This window comes from Asterias amurensis, chromosome 8, assembly GCF_032118995.1.
Source record: "Asterias amurensis chromosome 8, ASM3211899v1".
Lineage (NCBI taxonomy): Eukaryota > Metazoa > Echinodermata > Asteroidea > Forcipulatida > Asteriidae > Asterias > Asterias amurensis.
Window position 1 is genome coordinate 23,782,833 of NC_092655.1, and position 25,643 is coordinate 23,808,475.

Genomic DNA, 25,643 nt, shown 5'->3' on the forward strand with positions numbered 1-25,643 from the left:
GATTAGATCTCTTTGTACAGAAGGAGTGGTACCGCCGCTCTGCACTGTTGCCTGCGTGTAAATTTGAATCATTGGAGACAAGAATTGCGAAAATACACAGTTTTCGCATGTGCAGTGTGTTTTCTTTGTCTTTCATGGATGCGCACATGGTACAAACAATTGCGTTGTTTTTTTCCAGTTCATTTGTTTGTTTTTTTCACATGAAAATCATAGTTGTAGAAGGTGAGTTGTAATTGACTTCTTCATTTACTGGTTGTGGTGTTTTCATGGAAATGTCATACTGTAGCATGTTTTTACATTTTTTGCGACTTTCCTGTCACTAGCCTAGCGGTGGATCAAAATTTGGGGATAAGCACACGAGGGTGTTTTGTATTCAATTGGGTTTTTGTTTTGGTGGGCGAAAGCATCAGAAAATGTTATCAGGTTGCCAAAAAAAGTTGTTGTTTCTTTATTATATCCATACAACATACACCGCCATAGTTGCGTGAAAAACCAAGTGCGCACGCACAAACTCACAGACGCCGGGTCGCCCATTGTTTGTATGAGGTATGTGAGTGATTACGAGGTGTCGTTAAATGACCGCGGTACCACGGGTTCAGCTTTTAAAATCCCTTCGTTTGAACTCCTTCTCTTCCTTCATCCATGCTTGAACCAACTACCAACATAGGGCTGGATAGCTCAGTTGGTTGAGCGCCTGAACTTTAATCCAGGGGTCTTTGGTTCAAGTCCTGCTCTAGTAATTTGTCTCTGTTGAAACCAAATCGTTTTTTTACTGACAGAATAATAATTTTCGTTTTTGTTTTTCTGTTTTTAGTTTACAGACGGTGGTTTGGCTGCTACTTCTGTTGAGCTGGAACTCTAGACCAGACCACCGTGGGTAAATATCACATGCAGAAACAGTGCCTACAAACTTTCACTAGTAATAATTACTCAACTTGTTTTATTCTCTAAGTAATGACTTGTATTCCAGCTGCTTGTACACATGGCAGTCCGAGGCAGTCAATGGCAGTCATTCACTCACTCACTCACTCGGTAGCCCACAGGCAGGCTCCGGTATGGCTTTTCCTAGTAATTCTGTCTTGCATGAAGGTGGCCAGCTCGTCTGTTGATTCTACACCAGGGTCCTTTAGCAGCACCCCGATGTAAGATATTTTTGATCTTCCTCATCTTCTGAGCCCATGAGTTGGTTTCCAGGGAATGACTTTGTTTGCCTCCATCTCTGGGTGCCTGTAACAATGGCCTGCTAACTGCATCCGACTGGCTGCGATTTTGTCTCTGACCCTAGGGAGGTTGCTTGTCATTGGTTATTTGGTCCTCCCAGGATACATTGAGCGCCACTCAATGGCAGCTAATATTAGTCAATGGCAGTCAATGACAGTTAATAGCAGTCAGTGGCAGTTAATATCAGTCAGTGGCAGTCCATGCCAGTTAGTGGCAGTCATTGGCAGTCAATGGCAGTCCATGGCAGTTAATAGCAGTCAGTGGCAGTTAATATCAGTCAGTGGCAGTCCATGCCAGTTACAGTAGTGGCAGTCATTGGCAGTCAATGGCAGTCCATGGCAGTTAATAGCAGTCAGTGGCAGTTAATATCAGTCAGTGGCAGTCCATGCCAGTTACAGTAGTGGCAGTCATTGGCAGTCAATGGCAGTCCATGGCAGTCAATGTCAGTCCATGGCAGTCAATGACAGTTTGATTTGGAGCATGTGGGCAACTTGTAAATGTACGCTGCCTGCAACCAAGGCCACCCTTGTGGTACAAACTGGATGGATCAATTTACCCGGATAACTTTCATAATAGCCATCACCTTTGAATTTGTTGTTGCAACTTTATAAAGAAGTTGTCATCTTCTACACCTGTACATTTTAATCACCACTCTGGATGGTGTTTGTACGTTTTTTACTGATTGTAAATCTCTGGGTGTGGAGCTTCACCCTTAAAAGCAACCGACTCACTTTTTTCTTAAGAGATCTTTAGCTCAAGTTTGTGAGTGCATTGAGCGGATGCATGCACAAGCAAAAAATTACTGCGGAATACACAATGGGACTTTTTCTAATTCTTAAACTTTATATTATATGCCCACGCATGTCTGATATTGCTGGGTTATCCACACTTATACTTGAGGCATTGCATGGTGAGGTATCAATATAAATTTGGTTTATATACTCTACCTGGCAAGTAGATACTTACATGGTGTTACCGCAAACCAAATATATAATGCCTGAATAGTTAATATGAACATAAATTGTTGCTCTGTCAAATCCTGCTGACGCTATTTGCATTTTGGCACAATCCACTTGCGGCTACTATGGTCTCATCAAGGGTTGCTCTAGAGATTTGACAATTATTATTGGATCTTCTGTAGGAAAGTAATAGGAACAACTCTTGAGCCAGACTGTGCACTGTTGTCCAATAGGGGGCAGTGTTACCAAGCCACATGGCAAACTATATCACAAAGTAATACCATAGGTTTTTACATCACTAATAATAAAGTGCGTCTTCTTTATCAAAGAAAGTGATTGACTCTTAAACACTTTTCTACCATTACTAATGCTGTACCTTAGCTTGATTCAAAGGAAGTATAGTCATATTGTAGTGGACGTTTTGTCAGCACGACCAATGCTGCAAACTGTATTTTGACTCTAGGTGTAATAACATTCCTTTTGGTTTGTGACCAAATCATGGATGTTCCTAACATCATATTGCTTTCTCTATAAGTAGTTGACAAACTGATTCCACAATTTATTCAAATCTGTCAATGTATATTTTAAAGCATTTGTGTACTGTTTGTAACACAAAACACAGTGTTCACAGATTTACATTCAACTTACACCGTTTGAAGATAATTCTAGTAGAAAGCAACCTTAAAATATTAGTTGCTGAGGTGCTGTAGTTTTAACAGAAAATTAATTCGTAAAACAATGTCATGAAAATACGTTTTTACAAGACATAAATTATTTTCATGACATTGTTTTACTAATTTCTCAAAAACTACAAGCACTTCAGCAACTAATATTTTAAGGGAAGCTTTCTACTATCATTATCTCCAAACTGTGTAAGTTTAATGGAAATCTGTGGACATTGTTTTTTGTCCTACAAAAAGTACCTAGACCCTTTAAATTCTTGAAGCGCATCTTTTTTATTTTCTCAGTGATAATGCATTTGATATTGCATGTTTTAACTACTGAAAAAACCCACCAAATTTCTCTACTCCTTCAGGTTTGCTCGTAGCATGTTTGGCTCTGTCTAGAGCATCAAACTCAATTCCTGATGGCTGAGCTACATGACTGTTGGTTCGAATCCTGGTCTTGACACTTTACTTACAAATGTTTGTATTACCATAGAGTTAATGAGTACCTGTATGGCTAGAGATTGTTGATATAAATGCTTAGCATTTGGCTCTCGGTGCTGGATACTCCAGATGGAGTTAAGATGGTTTGGGAATGCCTAATGATCGCAATAGTAATAGCATAAGGTGATTTGATCCAACATTAGTGCGAGTAATGGCTTAGTGTTAAAATGTTTTATAGATTTTTTGTTGTGGTGAAAAGGTCTGAAAGTACATGTAAAAGTTTCTTTGTAAATATATCTTGGGACTATTTGATTCATGTCAATTTTTGAAAATCTGATATGACAGTAGCTTGTGGAAAGCATGGGGTAAAATACAGTGCTTTGCAAACGTTGGTGTAAGGGTTAAACTACAGTAATATCGACAATACTTCTTATCTTGGCGTAATGATAACGAGTATTTTATGATGTAGTTATGGTAATGGTATGGGATTACCTCACTAGGTTTTGGTCACTTGTCTGTGCACACATTTAGCTGGTAACTGTCTACTACCTGACACATATTATTTCCAGATATACTCACCACGATAACTTACCACGTTAGGGAGAATATTAAGGTTGTGTTTGATCGAAACAACTTTGGCTCCGGCTGTTGCCAATGGCTGCAGCAGCCATAGCCACTGGCCAAACAGCATTAAGTACGGGGCTTAACTAACTAGAGGCCTGAATGACTAAATTGTACGTATATTTGACATTGATGTAAAAACAAGTTTCTATATATCTATATATTTCTATAATTGAATACATTTTGAGGAGTTTGAAGATGTTCGTTGTACGATGTATTCATCCATTATTTTTGTAATTTTCAAATTGGCTGTTATGTACATCTTTTAACTTGTCAGTCACAAAAAAATCTCTTTTTGGGCTGCGCAGACTGTACATACACAATAGTATTTAACTGATCATTTTTCCAAATGATGCCTGATGCAGCATGCATTGTCTGTGCAAGTATGATGGTCATGTGACTATACCCTTCACCCATAACGTCATTGTGACGCATTTACAACAATGGTCTCATTTATTTGTTTTGGAACATTTATTTGTTACATTTGTTTATTCAGAAAAAAATGTTTACATTTTGAGAATATTCCACATGGAGCTGAAAATTACAGTTTACTCGAGTTCTGAAGACAAACTTGTTAGTAAACTTAGTCTACAACCACGTGTAAAACTCTTGCTAGAAGTGTTGGCTTTATTCCATGGGTATAAGAGATACAGTGGAAAAGTGCTGAAATGCCTCAAGTTTGGCAAAGACTTCTTAGCACTTGCATCTTTGAACGAGCCCAAATCAGATGCGAACTTAACCTCATCAACTTGTAATCCTTCGTCTCTCTTGGGTTTTGCGATATATTCAGTCCTGAAGCATCATCTATTTATAGAAAAAACGTCCTTTTGGAATTTCTTGTAATAATCATTTTAAAGTTATTAAGATTGTTGTTTAATTGACTTGAGAGATGTAAGTGTTTAAGACGCTCGTAATGACACTCTTGATATGTCTAAGTGGTTAACCAACCATCTTAAAGTGTTCTGTCGGTTGTTTTTTGAGGAGTTAATTAAGCACTAATCAAAGATGAGAAGGCAACACTTGAATGTCTAACCAGTAATAAGACAAAACATTGAACAAGAGAAAGCTTCTTACGTCCAGTGATGACTGAAGCTTTATTTGACGGACCTCGAGTTCATTTGTTATTTTGAAGGTTTTCTGTACTCAAAACCTCAACAATGTGGCATTGAACAAAGACACGTTGACTAGAGCGGGATTGGAACCAATAACCTCAAGTTTAATCTCAACATAACAAAGTCAAAGACCTCATTGTTCAGGAGAAAACTTGTAAGCAATATTTTCTGCTTGGAAGCTCTATTCTATTAGGCACAGGGCTCAATTTCATAGAGCTGCAAACAAATTAAGCTTACCAGCCAAAATACCATACCACATGTGGCATCTATTACTGGTATCCTCTTTGATTTTTATACGTAGTTTTAAAGTGATTATTTCTGCTTAGGCAGCTTTGTGAAATTGGGTTCTGATCATTGATTTTATTAAGTGGTAGGGTTACTTTTTTTTTATTTGTCGGCATCCCTTTGATTGAGATATAATTTGTACATATTTGGACTTGAATTGTAGTTTGGGGGTGCATGATTTCAGTTTGACTGAGTAGGTTTTTTGTTTCTATCTTTAGATGTTATTGATATCGCAAAATGTATAGTGTGTGACCGATATACAGACATAATGTTGTGCCAAAAAAGATAAGGTACATGTATTGTGTAGGCGTACAAACTTAAAATATTACTATAAGTATTCCGTTTCCCACGATGCAAATTATTATAGATTTATTGAAAAGCATTTGAGCCATCCAGATATGGATAAATTTATCAAGGGAACTTTTTATGAGTAATATTGATAAATACATTGTAACGATAGTTCTCTACATGATTTGAAGCTATGTGGTGGGATAATATAGTAAAGTTGTGCATCCTTTACAATATAGAAACATCTCTCTCGTTGTCTTGGTGGTTTTCAGAAATAACTAATTAAGAAAAGGGTTATGTCCAAGGTGGCTATACCGCAAACCATACTCGATTACTTTTCGGTTATGGCATTTTTTAGATATGATGGCCACTGTTGGAGTGTACTCTTTTTGGTTTGGGTGTATTTGTTATAGACAATTTACCCAAACCTAATATAGCTGTTATTGATTTAGTTTTGACATTTACTGACTTAATTTACAGGTCCAGTCAGTAAAGTTGTGCTTGTTGCTGCTTGTTGCCAGTTTGCTTATCAATGATTTATTTATTGTCGTTATGCAAAATAATGGTTTTGTTTCATAAGAACATGAAGAAAGTTTGGCATTGTTCCCCGCATTCATCAATATGACCGGACCTGTGTATGGTTAAATGGCCAACCTTCTTTTGACCTCTAGACGAGGGCACCCTTCTCAATGTCGTGTATTATATTCGTAATAATGCTCCTCTGAAACCAAGGCTTTGAGCTTGGGGCTCCACATCCCTGTGTTTAAAGCCCCGTTAGGAATGCGCACGTTTTCTTAATAACTGACAGAGCCTGAAGAAAGATTAAATCGTTATTTTGAAAAGGGCCATAGATGATGTATATACTTTTCCTCAATGAAGGCAAAGGTATATCTTTGGTTTTTGGTCTATGATTTTTTTAAATCCAATTGTAGATGTATACGTAATACAGGCTGTAATGCTCCTTGGATTCAAATTGTTGGGCATAAAAACGGTTATCTGTCGACATATAACCCCACACTACTTCGGAGTGGGATGTTTTTAAAAATGCTTGATACAGTCGAAAGCTGCTTTAGGCTTCTATCAAAAAAATATATTGTCATTATTTTAAGAGTGGTAACAAGACGTATACCCTCCCTTTAAAGTTCAATACTGATTCCTGACTGGGTACCATTGTATGTTGAGGAGACAAGTAGATATGACACGTGGGCTTCTTGGAGAGCGACCTTGTCATTGACAAATGTCAAGAGTACTTCCTTAGCTCCACGCTCAAAGGGTACTTCCTTAGTGTTCCCTGCTCCAAGGGTCCATGTTTATGTTGAAGTCTATCCCAGCCTCTTGTCTCTACCTTCTTAATGCATTATTTCTCAATTTATAATGTTCTCTAATCGGAAGCGACGTCACGTTGAAGTAGAAAGCACTTGCCTGTCAAAGTCACACTTATCAAAACGGCCATACTTCGTTTCTTTTGAATGTGCGTGTGTAGGTTTTAACAAGCATGCTTTCGAAAGCATTAGAATGTAACTTCATATGAATCGGCAGTCGCATTGAATGAAAGAGGATCCGACGTGTAGAACAAAGTTTATGTTATAATGTTGAATTCACAGTCGTTATGGGTCCTGTTGCATTTCGCTTGCTCTCAGAACAGAACAGAACAGAACAGATAATGGTGGTGTCATAGGATAAATGAGTCACAAGTTTACATCAACTGTACTGGATGTAAACTCGTAATGCGTCTTGATGATGGAAGTTGATGCTCTAAAAGATTTATTTGATAAAGTTGGTATTGAGAGTTTTATTACACCCTAAGTTCAATTTATGCAGGAGTAGCACAGTACCATATACTTTACTCCTGACTAGACCCATTTCTACCCACATTTTATAAAATCCACATTCTACATTAAACCCTAATTGTCACGGTTCCCATTACTGTATATCTTGGTCTACCACAGTTGCTCTTGTCAAGCTTCTTCGGTGGATCTCTGTAAAAATTCAAACTTGTTTTCCCTTTAACCTTTTTTTATAACCTCTCGTTGAAGTTTGCTTTAATTGCTTTTTGTGTCAACCGAGAAGTTCAGCATATTGTGCAGTTTCACTTACTCTAAAGCACAATTACTTTAAAAGCAATAAATGCCCTCAACAAGTTTGCATGTTCTTGTTATAACGCAGTTGGGTTTGTTACCAATCGTTTAGTACACTCTTGTACGGCAGGAGTTCTGCTGCGCCATTATTTAGTTTAAGTCCAATCATGTAATTCTCAAGATTGTTTTATGAAACTAACCCCTGAGTGTAATGGCCACAAGAAGTCTCATAAGTCATAGTATTTTATTTGTTTATTAGTTTTTTTCCTTTTCTCTTAATATTTTACAATCAATCGTGGTCTTACTGTGAATTATTTAGGCCCCTATTACTTCATTATTGATAATATTGTTGATTATTAATTATTTATATGTTTTTTTACTTATTTCCTTATTCTAAGGCAGAGGTTCATGTGAAAAGATTGACGATGTTTCCATTATAAGGACATTATTATTGACTATGTTTCCATTATAAGGACATTGTTATTGTGTGTTTTACCAATGAATGCACTACATGCATTGGGGAACTTTTACTTTTTAATGATTTTGATGTTTTTTGTTTATTTGCTTTATTAGATTATAGAATTGCGGTTTATTGCGGTTTAAGTGGATGTAGATTATCAATAAAATGTACTTTATTTTTTGGAAGTAAGTTTTGTCTGATTTATGCTTTCCACTTTGTTATAGCCTGTGTTATTGTTTTACCTCAATCCCTGCTTAGTTGAAAGATGAGTTAGGATGATTGATATATTATCAGCAGTCGCCCTCACATTACAACAATGTTTTCTGTCATTCGTTATCTGTCGTTTCTTGCCCGCGCTCTGTCGACTGCGCTTTAGTTTAGGATCCATCCCCAACCGTTGGAATGCAAACATCAAAGAATGTTCAAACCATCCCCAAAATAACGTCAAAGATTAACCCCACACCGAGAGACGGAGCCCATGATACCCCTTCTCCTCCGTAATTTTTTTTTATTTTTTTTTTTAGAAAATTGTAATTAATAGTTGTGTGGTTATTAGGATCCATATTAAGTTTGTTAGAAATGTTTGATGAATTTACTGACGTTCTAGTGCGTATGGGTAGTTTAATTCTGTTGAAAGAAAGTCCTGGGACATGGTACTCGGTACGGTAAGCTGCAAGATGTGTAGAAGGATTTCACTAAATAACAATCATCGTGAAACTGCTTCTGAATAATCTTGTGCCGAGCCACTTGCGTAGTTGCCTGGCGCCCTCTGTTGGCATAAAAGGCTGAGTAGTCGTGAGCATTAATTTGCCGAATAAAGGCAAATTGTATACTTGCGTCATGAAAACAATATATAAAGATGACTCTCGCGTCAATGGAACGCATTTATAATATACCTTTCCACTGTTGATAAACAAACCGAGCTGGCTGGCATGGACGGCCAAATGTTAGCAAATCAATCAAATCTGTAAACACACAGATGTTCTGACTATATCAACATTTTTGCAAACTTACAGTTACATGAACGGTTGCTTTGTCTCCAACAAATTCATCATTTGTTTTGAACAGTTGTGTGAGATTGTTACAAACTGTGGCCATCTGTTTTTGTTTTTTTGGTTTTTTTTTGCATTTTATGGTTGTCAATATACTCCAACCACGGTTGGCAAAAACTCTGGCAACTCGCCTTTGAAAGCGCCCTAATACTGCCAAACAGATCATGCAGACTGGATGGATGTACTCCTGAATTATTAAAAAATAGAGTCATTTCAATGGCACGGCACATACATAAAATATGAATGCCATAGTCATCCCAAGCATCTATAGATCTATATACAAGTCAAGTTAGATGTCGAAGTCAACATGTGTAAACACAAGAGAAGGTTTTACAGTGAAGGACGACTTATCTTTCCTAGCTAATGGTCCGCAGTACAAAGGGACGATGTGTTTTCAATTAGACCTGCCTGGTCCAACTCGGGGGCTTTTGTGTGCGCACGTTTTCCCCTTGAAATATTCATCTAGTGACACAAAGAGACATTGATTTAGAGACCAACTGTGCTTGAACTTTGTTTATTTATAAAGAGCAAAATCAGATCAATTTGACTTTGGGTTTCCCATTTATTTATAATGTATGGAAATATAGGATGCCCCTCCCACTCAGCAAAAAGATTTTATGATTTAAAAGTAGGCGAAAATAGTTATTATCCCGACGTTTTGACCCAGCAGAGTCTTTTTCGAATGCTATTATGGCAATACACATAAACATGCAAGCAAGCGTAACAGACACATGCAACTTGAAATACATGAATAGAGATGGAGAGCGAGTCGGAAAGTATGTGAAGACAAAAAAGGCAAGGCTGGTTTGGGCACAATAAGTTGGAAACACAGAATGACAAAATCAAAGATGAGAGGAAGAAGAAAAGGTAATTAACTGATGAAGGACGATACCTTTTAAAAGGGAGAGGCAATTTTATTGTGACAGAAACAGAAAAAAACCGGGTTCCCCCCCCCCCCAAAAAAAAAGGTGTTTGAAAGTCTTAAACGGGAGGGAAGGCTTGTTTCGAATTCGATTTGCTGATAACAACGTGCATCAAACCCTTCACAGAACGATGGACCGTGTTCGAATTGGCTATTCTGGCTGCAGCTGTTAGTAAGGGTGTTGGTAATGGGGAACATGTACTTCAATATGGTGTAAAGGCGTTGAGATCAAAGCTGCAGATTCAGCGGATAGCCGCTAAATTCGGAAACGATCACAAACGTGTTTTTGTGTTTTGCGAAAAGTAACGGACCTACTGGTATGAAAGTTTGCCAGTTTTAGTTTAGTTTTGTCGTGGGTGATAATTATTATTGGATGCTCTCATCCAAAGGCCAATGTCAGTTGATCACTTTGACTACCGAAACATTCCTTTGTGGATGTTCAGGCCCATTTGTAGTTGTGATCCAATGACTGCAAATATTCATATGTTTTTTCCTATCAAAACGGTTGTTCTCATCTCCTGGTCTGTTTGCAAAGAGCTACATGATTTCACGTTTCCCTTTTGACAACATCATGGTGTCGGTTTTAACAACTCAGTTTGCACAGTGCAACGATGTGCCCTCAAGTTTCTTGTGTGCATAAAATTGTCTTTAACTTTTTCCTTGTCCAATTCGTGGTGTGTTTTTTGCCGTTGCGCTACTCAAAACATGGCTCGGAACTAAAATGGGGGTACAAACAATTACCGTACAGTGGTTCAAGAATAAGATTTAATGATTTCAGAATGAGCGCTGCACCTGCGTTTCATACACTAACATGATTAATCTATGAAACATGTTATGCCTCATCAAATTAATCAGAGTTGTCTGTTTTTAGGTCAGGATAAAAAAACAGGCTTCCTCTTGCTTTAATTGTTTTTCTTGATGGGCGGTCTTTTGGAAATTTATTTAACAGATATCATCTCAATCGAAACGCCTTAACACGAGTGGCAATCAGTTATAACGCGTTCGTGTAAACGCTTACCGCTGTTATGTTAATTTGATTATGATCTCAGCAGACCATGAAGTGGCATTTTAATTTTACTTTCCAAGGTCTATTCTTTATTGAGTACTAAGGACACTCAACACTGACCCAATTCCAGTGTTACCTTCTCAAATAAGTGGTCTGTTAAAGTTGCTTGGTTCATCGTTTTGTTACTTTTGCTTTACAATGAAGTCGCAGTTTTTTAATGGGATGGGCTGCTCCGATTTTGCTTGCTAGCAATGTTTGCCATGCATAATAGATGCCTAATGGACTACGTTTGTTTAAAATGCTTTAATAATTGAAGAAGATGAAAATAATGAAACTGAAATATGGTTCGAGGACAGACTGTATGATTCTTGAAATAAAACGTGCGCAGGTGATGTTTTTGGTATCTGATGACAGTTTACTTATCAAACATTGAGGGACTGCCGGATGTAGAAGCAAACGTCATTATCGTGTTATTACTTCAAAGGATCCGTTCCCAGCACTCAAGTTTGTCAAAGATTTACTTTCTGATAAAATTCAGACTTAACAAAATATTCCGAATCTGCAGGAAGGATCGAATGTGAGTGACAGGTACATTCATAGAAATAAACTGAAATTCACTCTAGTCGATAGAAACGTGAAACAAAATCGTCTTCAGTTGTCACTTAAGTTTCAGTTGATTAGAATCAATTTTAGTCTGAAACTTAAAGAGGATTAAGACACACCAACAAATATGACCCACCCAGATGAAAAACAGTTCGCTACAAACAAAGTGCAATTCCTCAAATCGTCAGTCTGTTAAATGCCTTTAAGTTATGTGTGTATATATAATAATTGTACCTACTGTTTTTTTTTACCAAAGTATTTTTGCCAATGTATATATAATAATAATTTCTTATTTGATGTCCTTTTCTTTGTTAACTTCTACTTGATGTAATTTTTTTAACATATTATGATGTTGACATGTGCAATTCAGTTTTTTAACTGCGAGTCATGTTTTAATAAACCATTTTTGAACTGAATTGAATTGAATGATATTTCTTGCATCGTCGAGGAAATCTGTACATTGCAAAGGCTGGGGGAGGGGTCAAAGTCATTGCTTAGATTGTTAAAGATAAAATGTGACACACCCAACTAGTTTCCAAACTGTAAATGTTGGCATTAAGTGCGTTCGATTTCTATCAATCCATTCTGAGGACAATGTCTCTTTTGAGCAGCATATCTTGATTAATGTCATACCACGGGAGACCCCGTCCTAGACCCCCGTCTTAGACCCCCGTCTTAGACCCCCCCCCCGTCTTAGACCCCCCGTCTTAGCCCCTTGTGTATTCAGCTCAACCAGACCGTACATCCCATGAGAGCTTGCTCCCCTGATACTCAACATCTTCGTTTAATCAATCGGCGCCTTCAAACATTCAATGATTTAGGGATTTCAATTGGCACATGGTATGGACTTATCTGTGTGAATGGCATCAAGCGAGGTGATTACTTTTTGGGTGTTTTCGGCGAATTCTTCAAGATAGTGGTTCATATCGAGTAATGCACTACAAAGTAGCCTGTGTTTTTTATATTATTTTTTATTACATTTTCTCGACAGTATTTTTTTGTATTTTTCTGTAGGAGATAGTATATACAACTAGCGTGAACCAAGCATTGAACTTTCAAATTAAACTTTTCCCCCATATCAGACCATAACCTTATAAAGTAGAGACCTTGTTCTTTCATGTGCATTTCCTGGCATGCAAGAGACTACACTGGTCAAATTGGTTCATTTTGTTTTCATTTTGTGTCATCATTTCCACACAAACTCAAGAATTACAGTTATGACTGCTGAACAAGTTTTAAGATGTGCCCCTCCTTTGGTATATTTATTTCAGACAGTTTTTATCTTATTCTAAGATTGAGGATATTGGACATGAATGTCCAAATTGTACCTGCAGCAAGTCCAGGTTATTTGACTCTTCTTTAAACACGTAATGCCACAGATTAATCAATCCAGTTACAGTGTCTCAACATACTGATTACATAATGCTATGTCACAACGAGTAAGCAGTTTGTGTCATGTAACCACTTTCACCCGCGAACGTGTTCAATACCGCAGCCTAGAAACACTCTACCCCGGCAGATTGAAATGGAGCATAGTTTAATGAACGCTGTGGGTGGGGGGAGGGGGGGGGGGGTGAGTTTAGCGCCTTGGAGAGACGAGGCATTTGATTATCACACAGAAGGACCTGATGAACTCTATGTCACTCATGAAGCTGCCTATGTTTAACCCCAGGCGAAATATAAGACAGAAATCGCACGGTGGGATAAAGAACAGTGTCAGTGTCTCCCCAAAATACAGTCAAAAGTCCCCCCCCCCCCAAAAAAAAAGAAGAACAAAAAATCCAAGCAGTCAGTCTGTTTTGGTGACTTCTAAATCAATACATGTCTTTCAGTTCGGACGAGACTTTTCTGCTTCGACATTTCTTAGGACAAAACAATGTGCAAGAACAGTCACGATATGCAAATCAGACCAGTCGTTTGGCGCCAAACCTCCGATCAACATTGACAGGTTCATGTGAGTAAAACGGCACTCAGAAGAATAAATGTTTGCAATGTTTTTAGTTTGGCTTTTTGAAAACGAACGACAGCAACACAAAATTTATCTATCTATGCCATCACTGCTTTAATGTTGCGCCCTCTATCTCTTTATACCTCACCCCCAATACACACGACACTGCTGACCGTTTTATCAGGTCGATCTAGTGTCGTAGGCGTACCCCACTGTTGCCTAAACTATACTCTACTATTAACTTATGCATGTTTCCCCCTCAAAATATCATCAATTCCCCCATGTCAGCTTCCACATAGTACCCTAAAAGAATGGCATGTTCCAGAAAATAAAATAATGCAAGTGTAACATTTTGATCGGATGAAACTTATACGATCTGTTGATGGTATCTGGATCTTGCTGCGATCTATCGGGAAGGGAATGATTTGAGATCGAGAACCATGATGGAAGCCACACCAAAACACGACTTCCATATACAGACCTTTAGCTGCTTGCTTTTAAAGATGTATGTCAGATTGTTGGCCAATTTGACCCCAAAATTTTGTTGATTTACAATTCAATAGGTATTTTGATGGAGGTCGAGAAAGTTACAAGCTTTCATTTGAGCCATTGTTCGAAAAAGTCCGCCAATTATTAGTAGCAGTGAAATAAAGTGCTCAAAATTATTTTTTTCGCGTGACCAATTCTTATGTGTTTTATAAGAAACGTTTTAAATTTGTGTCATGGTTCCTGACCATTAAAAGCAAAAGTTAAACTTTGCTTCGTTAGAGCGGGTGATGCTCTTTGAAATACCATTCACTCAAAACAAAAATCAATTTTTTAATGTTTGGGGGCCAAAAATCTGACATAGCATCTTTAAGTGACCAGGCAAGTATAGAGACTAAACCCAACTCTGTATGATGTCTGCAATCAGGTAAAGACGATTATAAACTCCCCATGAGGCTCTGAAGGACAGCGTGGGATGCACAGCTTGAAGGCATTCAATCCAATCGACTTGTAATACCCACATCTCCATGACTATGGATTTGTCTCGTTCTGATCGGACGAATAATTAGTTCAAAGATCACCATACAGGTACAGTCTCGTAGTAAAATCTCAACCCATTAATGAAATACAGGAACCATTCTAGAAGTAAATGACTTAAAACTTTGAAGGATTGGAATGGTTTAAAACGATTGAATAATGCATTTACGACCAAGTTCCATCAAATTCGGCCCGTCGTGTTTTCATTAAAAAAGTATTCGCTTCAGTCTGTAGTTATTTCCGGAAACGGTGTTATTTTCAAATTCTAGACCGCTACATCACAGTATTTATATACGGCGCAACCTTCCTCGAAGATTGGCGTTGGGAGGGAAACTGACGGGGGGGGGGGGGGGGTTCTATTCTTATCCTCCAGTAGCTGCCACTGCCCCCATATTACACTTTACCTGTAAAAGTACAATCAGCCGATAACCAGCGTACACCTTGTTTTGCACCAACTTGTGGGTGCCTTATTGAACTAATCGACCAAAGTTCTGTATTTGAGTTGATTACATTCTGTGGAAGGAACTCTCAATTAGTGGGAAATGACAATTGAACGTTGGGGAGGGCAATATTATTATCACACGCTGCCGATTTTTATCCCTCATAAAACAAAAATACAACTTTAAAATAAGAGTAAGAAAAAGACATTCTTTTCGATATTTTGATGATAACCAATCGAGCGTGTATGGAGCCTTTAATGAAGTGATATTTACCTATCGACTGGTTGCTTTTATGCGAGAAAACCTGGCCTGATTTCCTTTGGCGTTGTTTATTTACTGCGGCGGCATTCCGCACTTTAAACACTCTACCTTTGCTGATTCAAACTTTAATTAGGCCAGGCTTATAACACACACCTTATTCATAGGCATTGGAATGAAATAATTAGGCTTCCGTTGCAATCAATCTCATGTCAATTAAACTCGTTTGTCAATCGACTATGTGAATGCCGTTGAACTAAAGGTTATGTTTGTGAAATCTATTACCCTCTCGGCGAGTCAACTCACCTTCAAATTATCCTTTATTTATGAGATGTTCATTCCTTTTTTTGACGCGGCAACTAATGAATTTAGCTTTAATTGTCTGCTGCTTAACTGAGATTAAATCCGCAGCAATTTTACGCGATCATTAATGATAACAAAATGAAAAGTTTTACGCCCACATTAAGTAAACTTTTTATTTGTGCATAGCTCACTGAAAAAAAGGATGTCATTCCCTCCATTTAAAACAGTTTTGTCGCATCCCACCCCTCAAATACGGATTTGCTTTGGCGTAATTAGAAATTTTCATATAAGGGGGGGGGGGGGGTTGGCGTGCAAGAACAATTGGGAGGGTGAAGGGACTTCACGCACCGTAACAAGAGAAACTGGTCGAGAAACATTCAGTGAATTTTGTTTCGATTTGGTTTCAAGAGAAGTTCTTCGATATTTTCGGATGTACTGCTTCACTATAATCTCTATATATGGTGTCTTTGCTGTAACTATGTACTTTCTTTAATGTTCTAGATTGCTATCCTCTAGTTTCTTTGTTATTCTCTACTTTCTTTGCTATCCTGTATAGTTTCTTTTTCTGGTTTTCATGAGCACGGGTCAACCAATCTGTGATCATTGTAATTAGTTTAGCTGTTCGTGTTTACGGAGAATGACGGTTTATATTTTAGTCACGTTTAATTGTTGCACGCTTGTGCTAATGGTACGCGTCGAGTGTGGAACCCGTGCAATCTAGTGCACCTGATTCACGTTCCGGTGCTGTTAGAGCGTGGTTCGGTTCCTGGTCATGTACCCTAGAGCAAGACACTTGACCGTAATTGCTTCGTCCTTCAGATGAGAGGTTAATAAACTGTTACGGTTTGTTCAATAGGAAAATGAGGGGCTCCGCTGGTGTTTCTGGCATGTCTGGCTATAGTGCATGGCATTGCTTGGCAAATCCTTTATATTATGGTATACCATTGGTAACAATCAATACAGTACAGTATACTGTATTGATGGCTATCGTCATTTAAACTGAGATCTTCGTACGTCATGTTGTAAAAAAATTAAAAATCATAGTAAATAGTGATGATAATGATGGGTAAATTGAGGCCCCCGTCGGATATGATTAAGCGCAAAAGAACTTCTTCCCGTTTAATATTTTGTTAACTTAAAGGCAGTGGACACTATTGGTAAATACTCAAAATAATGATTAGCATATAACCTTTCTTGGGGAATGGGGAGAGGTTGATAGTATAAAACATTGTGAGAAACGGCTCCCTCTGAAGTGACGTAGTTTTTGAGAAAGAAGTAATTTCCACGAATTTGATTTCGAGATCTCAAAATTTATAATTTTTTAATTTTCGAGACCTAAAAAGGTCTCGAAATCAAGCATCTGAAAGCACACAAGGTTTTTTTCTTTCATAGTTATCTCGTAACTTTGACGACCAAATGAGCTAAAATTTTCACAGGTTTGTTATTTCATGCATATGTTGAGATACACCAAGCGAGAAGACGGTCTTTGACAATTACCAATAGTGTCCTGAGTCTTTAACCGACCAAAATATACGAACTTTAGCTTCTACTGAACAGTCTGTCGCAAAATTCAAACTTTAGTCGGCGTAAGCATTCTTATTAATTATAAATCGTTCATTTTGTTCCAACTTCTGGGCTAACAGTACCTCATACGAAGCTAACAATAGTTCATATTATGAGGCAAACTGTTTACCAACCTAAATGACATATGGTAAAAGATAAATGCAATTCTGGGAGGTTTATAAATATGCGAGCTAATTCTTTTCATTGATATTAACATATTAATTGACTTTTTAAAAGGCAATTATTTTAATCGATTGATGACGTTCATGATATGAGAAACAGCACACTATTTTCACTGATAAACATTTGTCTCGCTCTACAATGATTCTAAGAATTCCATCATTTCAAAACTAGTCAACTGGACGTTAATAAAGATGAGAGAGAAGTGTTGACATTTGTAGGGGGCTACTCTGACCGCTTCAGACTCCCAGAGTGGGAGAAAGCCTGGTGATGCTGACAGCATGAAATCAAGAAAATCAGACAAACCTTTGTGTACTACCTTTTCAGGCCCAAGTCTCAAAGGGTTGCCAAGCTGAGGGCTTTCCATGACAACCTTTTGTTCCAACCCTCCTCTTTTGCCAGACAATATGCCGTTCTTTGAGCACTGTGGGTGGAATGGTCTTTGCGATAGGACAAGCCCAAAGGCACAAGCCTGTTGTTGTTGTGACGAGTTGCTCTTGTATTATTTTGGTTTAAAATTGGACTCACGGAAGACTTTGGCAGAATGTGACATCCTTGGAGAGTTTTGACGCTCATTGTTGTAGATATCGCTGCGCTGGATACAACCTTCACGCACTGTCAATCGCTGATTATAGAGTAATCTTTAAAGTGAGCTTGCAAGGTTAAGAAGAGTATTTATTTATTATTTATTTATTTCCTATTTACCCTGGGGAAACCTCTCAGTAAACACAGTTTTCCAGGTACCCAGCAACTACATACACATAAATAAATAAAAAGTATTAATATCAAAGTATAATCTTTAAAGTGAGCTTGCAAGGTTAAAAAGAGTATTTATTTATTATTTATTTATTTCTTATTTACCCTGGGGAAACCTCTCAGTAAACACTGTTTCCAGAGGTACCCAGCAACTACATACACATAAATAAATAAAAAGTATTAATATCAAAATATATTTACAATAAAATTAATTAATATTAAAAATAGCAAAATATACAATAGAGACAAAGGTTAACATTCTGGTCCAGCCAGGAAAATCACCAAAAAGCCCCACATATTAAAAACTCAAATTTATGTACTGAACTTTAAAACATGCTACAATGCTAAGCAAGGGATTTGTTAGTGTAAGGGGTAGATAAAATAGTGTGCGTTGAAGTTCTCGGGGAGGAAAAGGATAGCTTTACCAGCACTGTTTTGGATTATCCCGGACAAATAATGAAAGACTCATGACACAAAGTATTTGTTGTTCGCTGTCTAGCACGGACAGGGTCAAAATTTATTTCTCTCAATTTTTACTCTTTTGTTCAACAGAAAACATTTAAACAATGAAAGGAGTCAGCCAACTCAAAAGGTTTACAACAAAGTGGACAAAATGCCACTACACACAGTTCTTTTCCTCCAGTGATAATACTTGAGGACCTTCCTGATGTCTACCGGGAATCCAAGAACATTCAATTCAAATAAGTTCGCCGCGGACTTACAAAACATTGCATCCCAATATAAACGGCTTTGGAAGTGTCTACTCCAAAGCACTGACTCCACCTCACAGTGTCTATTACCGGTGAAGCCAAAGGGACCTGGCAATAAAAACAAGCATGCACATGAGATTTAATGGCTGACACCTTAATTTTTGTTTCTTGTTATAAGTATACATGTATACATAATACATCACCTGCTCCGAGCGTCTGCCGAAGCATTTCTCACAGGAGTCTACCTGAAAGAGACTATGAATTCCATCTAATTATTTATATTTTATCATAATTTTAGTACATATTTTACAAACCACCAAACAAGTTGCTCGTCATGCAATGCTAGCAACTTGCTAAATCCCCCCTCCCCTTTTTGTTACAAGTAATTGGGGTTTAAATTATTATTATTATTGTTGTAACTATCCTTATATCCTTATTACAATATCCTTTTCTGAATTTTTATTCATTTTTTGCTCACTTCTGCTGATCCTGGTGGGTAAGAGAAGTTATCTGGGTTTGTGTTGAAGAAAATTAATGCTTGTGATAGCGTTTGTCTGAATACAGTGTAGCCAAATTCTGATGGGTGAGTGCCGTCCCATTTGTATATAGGCTTGTCTTCTACCCTTAAGTTTGTTCCATTAAAGACACTTGAATGGGTGATCACATGAGCATTTGATGCTATTGCCTCTCTACAAAACTTGTGAGTTATCTTATTTATATTCCTTGTGGCTGCCAGCCCTGCCCCTTTCTTAATTTCATCTTGGTATGCTAATCTGATCATAATGTCTGACCAGATTATTCTTGTGTGAGGCAACAGCTGGCGGATACCCTTAATATTATCTTTTACCCGTTTACCTATCTCCCAGGTTGAACTCTTAAGGATATCATTGGTTCCTAAGTGGAGGATTAGTGTCGTCGGTGCGGGGTTCTTGTGCATGAGCCTCTGTAGCCGACCGTTCAGGCCCGCACACCTTGCACCTGACACACCGGACCAGATGGTACGTCCTCCCCCGGGTAGCTGTTCTCCATTGTTTCCCGCATGGGCTACGATTGAGTCGCCCATTATCCATGTTGTCATTGAGTCTGAAAAATTAAGAAAAAGAAACACAACAGCAACGAGCACATATTTTTGATGATGTATTTAGCACATGTTTGTTTGTTTGTTTGTTTACACAAAATTAGCTAGTTTGGTGAAAGTGTTATACTTTCATCATTCCATTTGGTGTATACTTGTGGAAGGACAGATTAAGTTAAATTAATTGATATACGACTGTACATTGTCCTAATGGAACTTAATTATAACAATGCCTAAACGTTATGAGAGAGTCTAGACTGATTGCATGTGATTTCCATGTTGTTGATGTTAATGTAGACTTAAATAAGCGATGGGCTTCCTTGTTCAGATTGTCCACAGGAATTGTGGTACAGGGGTGCCTATTCCTGCTGCGTCTGGTGCAATTTGACGGAAACGCTCCATCTGGAACCGGGACAAAGCATCAGCTTTATTATTCAATTTCCCAGGAATGTGTTTAGCACAAAACGCAACATTTGATTTCAGGCATTGCAGTATAAAAAATCTCAACAGTTTCATTATGTGTGGACACTTAGATGATTGTTTATTTATTATTTCTACTGCCGCTATGTTGTCTGATCTCAAGATTATGCGCTTTCCCTTTAACTGATTCCCCCATAATACTACAGAAACTACTATTGGGAAGAACTCTAGCCATGCAATTGAACTCGCTTTCTTGCTATCTGGCCATTTTCCTTGGAACCATTGACCTTTGAAGTATCCCCCAAATCCTATGCCCCCACTTGCATCCGTGAACAGCTGCAAAGCTGATTCACCTACCCACATTTGGTCTGGAATTATTGATACCCCATTATGACGTTCTAAAAATAGAAGCCACATTTCTAAGTCGTGTTTTGCACCTACTGGTAGAACGAATTTTTGTTGGGGTTTCCTCTTTCCACATGTCACATCAATTAGCCGCCGTAAGAATGCTCTTCCAGGGGAGATGGCTTTACAAACAAATGACAATGAACCAATCACTGATTGGAGGTCTTGTAATGATATTAACTCCTCTTCCAGGGCCCGTTTCACCTTCCCTTTAATCTTTGATAATTTCTGGTGTGGTATTGTAATAACTAGTTTTTCGGAGTCAATTTCCAGCCCCAGGTATGTTATTTTGGTAGTTGGGCCAACCTCCTTTTCTGGCGATAAGGGGACCCCCAACTGTTTGCATGTTTTCTGGAAGCTACGTTTAACAAACAAACATGACAGAATACTATTTTTGTCAGCAACACCAGCCATAAAGAAATCATCACAGTAATGTGTAATCCTATCTGTACATGCGTCCTTTTTAGCCGCCCATTTTATAAATGTAGAGAAGGTTTCGAATAGGGCTGGGGAGCATGAGGCTCCCATGGGGAGTGCTTTATCTACAAAGTATTTATCTTGCACTTTCATTCCTAATAATACAAAATCATCTGGGTGTACAGGGAGTAGGCTAAATGCTGATTCAATATCTTCTTTTGCCATCATGGCCCCTTTTCCAACCCCTACTACCAGTTGTACTGCATCATCAAAGCTATTATACTTCACCGTGCACAATGCTGGATCAATGCCATCATTGACAGACTCCCCTTCTGGGTATGACAGATGTTGTATTAATCTGAACTTTCCTGGTTCGGTTTTTGGTATAATACCTATTGGTGATACAATCAAACCTGCCATTGGTTTTTCATTGAAATTGTTGGTCATATGACCGCCAACCAAAACCCCCATACCGCGAGGCGGCAGTTCTAATCATATGCATGTATTTGAGTAACTCTTGTATTCGGCTAGGGTGTGCTTTCAAGTATATGGATGTATAGACTAAAAAGGCTGATGTCCATTCATTGATGGATGTTACAAATTGCTTTGGTTTACTACTTTTCCACACAATTTGACCCTCCTGGTTTACTGATAAAGCTATGCCTCGGTTTTCTTGATGTTGCAAGTAGGGTCCCCCTTTTCCAACAATGTCCCCACATCTACGTATTCCCCTTTGATAATCTTGCTTTTTACGCTCTGCTGCACACCTGTTCCCAGTGGGCTAAATGTTGATACCAAGGGTGTAAAACCTAACTGTTGTTGCTGGAATAGTTCCTGACTAGGGATCCCAAAAGTGTCTGTGTTATTGATCACTACTGGTTCATTGACAACCGGCAAGTTATTGTTACCATTAACGTCCACTTGGGTTGCAACGTTACCCCCTATACTATTGTGATTTTGGGTTGCATTGTTAACACACACACTATTGTTATTGACTGACGGACCATTGGTTCCTGATATCCCTAACGGAATTATCTCTGTTTGAGGTTGATAGTTTGTCCCTGTATTATTACCTGTACTACGATTACTATTAATACTGTCATGAATATTATTATCCTCATAATCACTCATATTAGTACTGCGAGTCTCATTCACACTAAAATTACCTTCTAGAAGTCTGTTTGCTTCTATTCTGGGCGTGGCCCGTCGCTGTTGAATGGGCTGCTGTGTCCTTGGTTGCGGTCCTGGTTGCCGTCGCTGACCCGGTGCTGGTGCTGTGGCTTGGTCGGTTTCCACCACCGGATGGTCTTGCCCTGGTTGTGCCCGTGGTTCTGGGTGGATATCAGCCGTGACTTGGTGTTCGTGGGTGCGTCTAAGGTTGCGCTCAGTAACTTGGTCAGCAGCCAAACGTTGAGTTGCACGGGATTGTGCCCTTGTTTGCCGTCCATGGCCTTGCCCAGTGAGTGTTCGTGAGTTTGTTGCTTTCGGTCCCTCATTCCGCTTCTGAGCCCGTTTTCTGCCCATACTTTAGCTTGCTACCACAGTAACGTAGGCTTACTGGCGAATATTTATGTAGTTTTGAACAACGATCGTACAATTCGAAAAATTCTGGTAAGAGAAAATCGGGAGAAAAAATATTTTGACCTTCTCTATCCGTTGCCGAGACAGAGAGTGAACTGTAACAAGGCTTACCGAAGCGTTATCGAACTACGCCGGTTGTGATTGGTTCTTCAAATTGATAGAACCTTTAAAACACGCATCATGATTGGTCCAGACCGTGCGTCTCCAAAAACAAGGAGACAATGAGGCCTAGCGGACCGGATCACTATTTGCCGTGGATAAATGAGTTTTTCTTCGATGCTCGAAATAAAACTTTATTATACCAAATTTGGAAAGAAAAGCTTTGGCCGAGTTGCCCCAAACAGCATCACAATAATCAAAGTGAGGGAGAATCAGAGTTTTGTACAACAGGTTTAAAGTATGTTGGGGAAGAATACTTTCTATCATGTAGTACTGAGTTGTTGTCCCTGTGAATTCCCAGAAAAATGTCTTGTTTTTCCCCAAAGTGTGAATGTGTGGCGAGATTGAAGCCATCATGGAATATAAGTGTTTTGTACCGAGGGAGTCCGACTTGGAATGAAGTCATTACTTTTTGGAACAGGGTTTGGGCTACAATTCCACTCGTGGCCATTATTTTGGGAACAGGGACGAGGCTATGTCGTAGTGGCTATATTCCCGGATTATTGAACAGTCTTATTTTGAAACAATGTCGTTAAAACCAACAGCCAGAGTCATAGCCGTAGCAGAAGTCACTTGATTCAAATATGGCCTTTGAGTCCAACAAACCATTACCTACCCATTGATACACTATTGGCTCGCAATGACGTCGGGGACATTACGTGCTATAAATATGGATAATAATATTTGCACTCATGTTTTGCCCCAAAGCGGGCTTTTTCAAACAATGGTTCATTCTTCATTCATCCTCATGCCCAGGGGTCCATCAATGACCATACAATATTGACTGGGATCGAGTAACATCAATGGTGCACTGTTTCTGCAGTGACTGTGAACATGACAAACATTGAGTAAGTCCAGATTAGCGTGACTACCACAGGGAGTAAAATGTCACATCTGATTCTTTAGGGAGAATATAACAGAGTGGCTCTGAGGACGGGTTCCCAATGTTATTAAGTATGAATTGGCGCTGCTGTGTACGTGAGTATGCATACATTTTGAGTGCCTTTTAAAGTCAAAAGCACGAAACAGTAAATTATCAATCCATTGTACATTATTTCCTGTTATAAGTAACTCAGACGTATGTTTTATAGTGATTTATTATATGGATCCTTCACTTGTTCGCTGTGACCACAATAAGCGTGTCCATCAAGATAGGGCTACAAAATGTTGTCAAACGATTCATCTAGGTCACCGTGAAAAATCCAAGGAAATTTTATTTGTTAGTTCACTGAGGTGGGACACATCTGTTTCGAAGCAAAATGCCAAATGCAATCTAGTATAAGACCCAGGTGTTGTGATTGAATGGAATTAAATAATAGTATTACGACCAAGGATTCGAGAGCGCCACGAGCTGTAATTACCGGTTTACTGTCTACTGTGTTGGTCAAAGTCGAACAGACAAGATAGTGTTCAGTTTTTAGAAAAACGGAGGTGAATGTTACTGGACAACAACAACGTCAGTTGTGTCGTCAATGTTTAAATTGGTGTGTCCGTTCAAGGTCACCTTAGCAAAGTGATGACCATGCAAGAAGAGTTTTACCCGTATTACAATGAGAAGGAACAGCTCTTCCCTCAGTTCTCGTTACAACGAACACATACATTGAAATTCTGCTTTATAAGGAGTACATTCTAATACAACAAATGCTCATTTTCTGTGTTGTCTGTCTTTGCGTTGATGTTTCTTCCTTAATCCTTACCAACATTCCTGATAAAGATGTAATTCTAATTTGACAAGTACCGGCGATCGCTGTAACGAGACCGACTGTTTGTACTAAACCGTATTCCAATCCCAGAGCAACGCCTATAAAATGCGTATCTCAAGCAAAATTAAACAAATTCTGCTACGAAAATACGAGGAGAACCAGTTACATATCAGCTGAACTTTGAGTGGTGAGTCCTTTGGTGTGTAAGCCATACAAATTTGAGAGGGAAGCCAAAATGGGCCGTTAACAAAATGGAGCAAAAGAAGTCAACTTTCACAAGGGGTACGTTAAAGCCATTGGACACTTTCGGTAAACAGTACGGTCCAAAGGCCCACACTTCGTGTATCACAACTTATTTATAAAATAACAAACCTTTAGAAATTTGGGCTCAATCGGTCATCGGAGTCGGGAGAAAATAACGGGAAAACCCACCCTTGTTTCGGCACGTTTCGCCGTGTCATGACATGTGTTTTTGAAATAAATCTGTAATTCTCGGTGTCGAGAATTGATAATTGTTTTAATATTTTCTCAAAAAGTAAATTACCATTACCTTCTGTAAACCCTGTAAGTTATTTGACAATCTGTGAACTTTTATTTATTTTTTTTCTGTTCGAAAGTGTATAATGGCTTTAAGTGCTACTACTATTACTCTGAAACATGACAACATGACAATCACCCCGTTTCACTGCTTGTACATAGCAACTTGGCTGGAAGAGCAGAGTGTACCACACTCGCAGCTTAATGTGATGTAAGAACTTGGTGAAGAAAATGTGGGAAGGACAACATGTCATAGCGCAGTCAGTCGTGCTGGAGTCATTGTGAACTAGTATAAATAGCTAATTACATTCATAAGCGAACCAAGTGAACTGGCGGTTTACTTGCAATTACTTTGTGCGACGTGTGTGAAACGAGTTTGCTTCAGTTTCTGTACCCAAATTGAAAGGTTCTGGCTTAATCGATGAGCCAGAACCGGGCAGTGAAGTCAG

General features: G+C 38.6%; 1 protein-coding gene across 1 annotated transcript in view; it reads left to right on the top strand.

Moving 5' to 3' along the window:
• The window catches only part of LOC139940441 (alpha-1,6-mannosyl-glycoprotein 2-beta-N-acetylglucosaminyltransferase-like), a 37,135-nt gene extending 28,813 nt beyond the window's left edge, over positions 1–8,322 (top strand). The window contains exon 10 of the mRNA XM_071936689.1: positions 815–8,322. The gene's annotated coding sequence lies outside the window, so the exon portion shown is untranslated. The remainder of the gene's footprint in view (positions 1–814) is intronic.
• Positions 8,323–25,643: the final 17,321 nt, after the last annotated feature.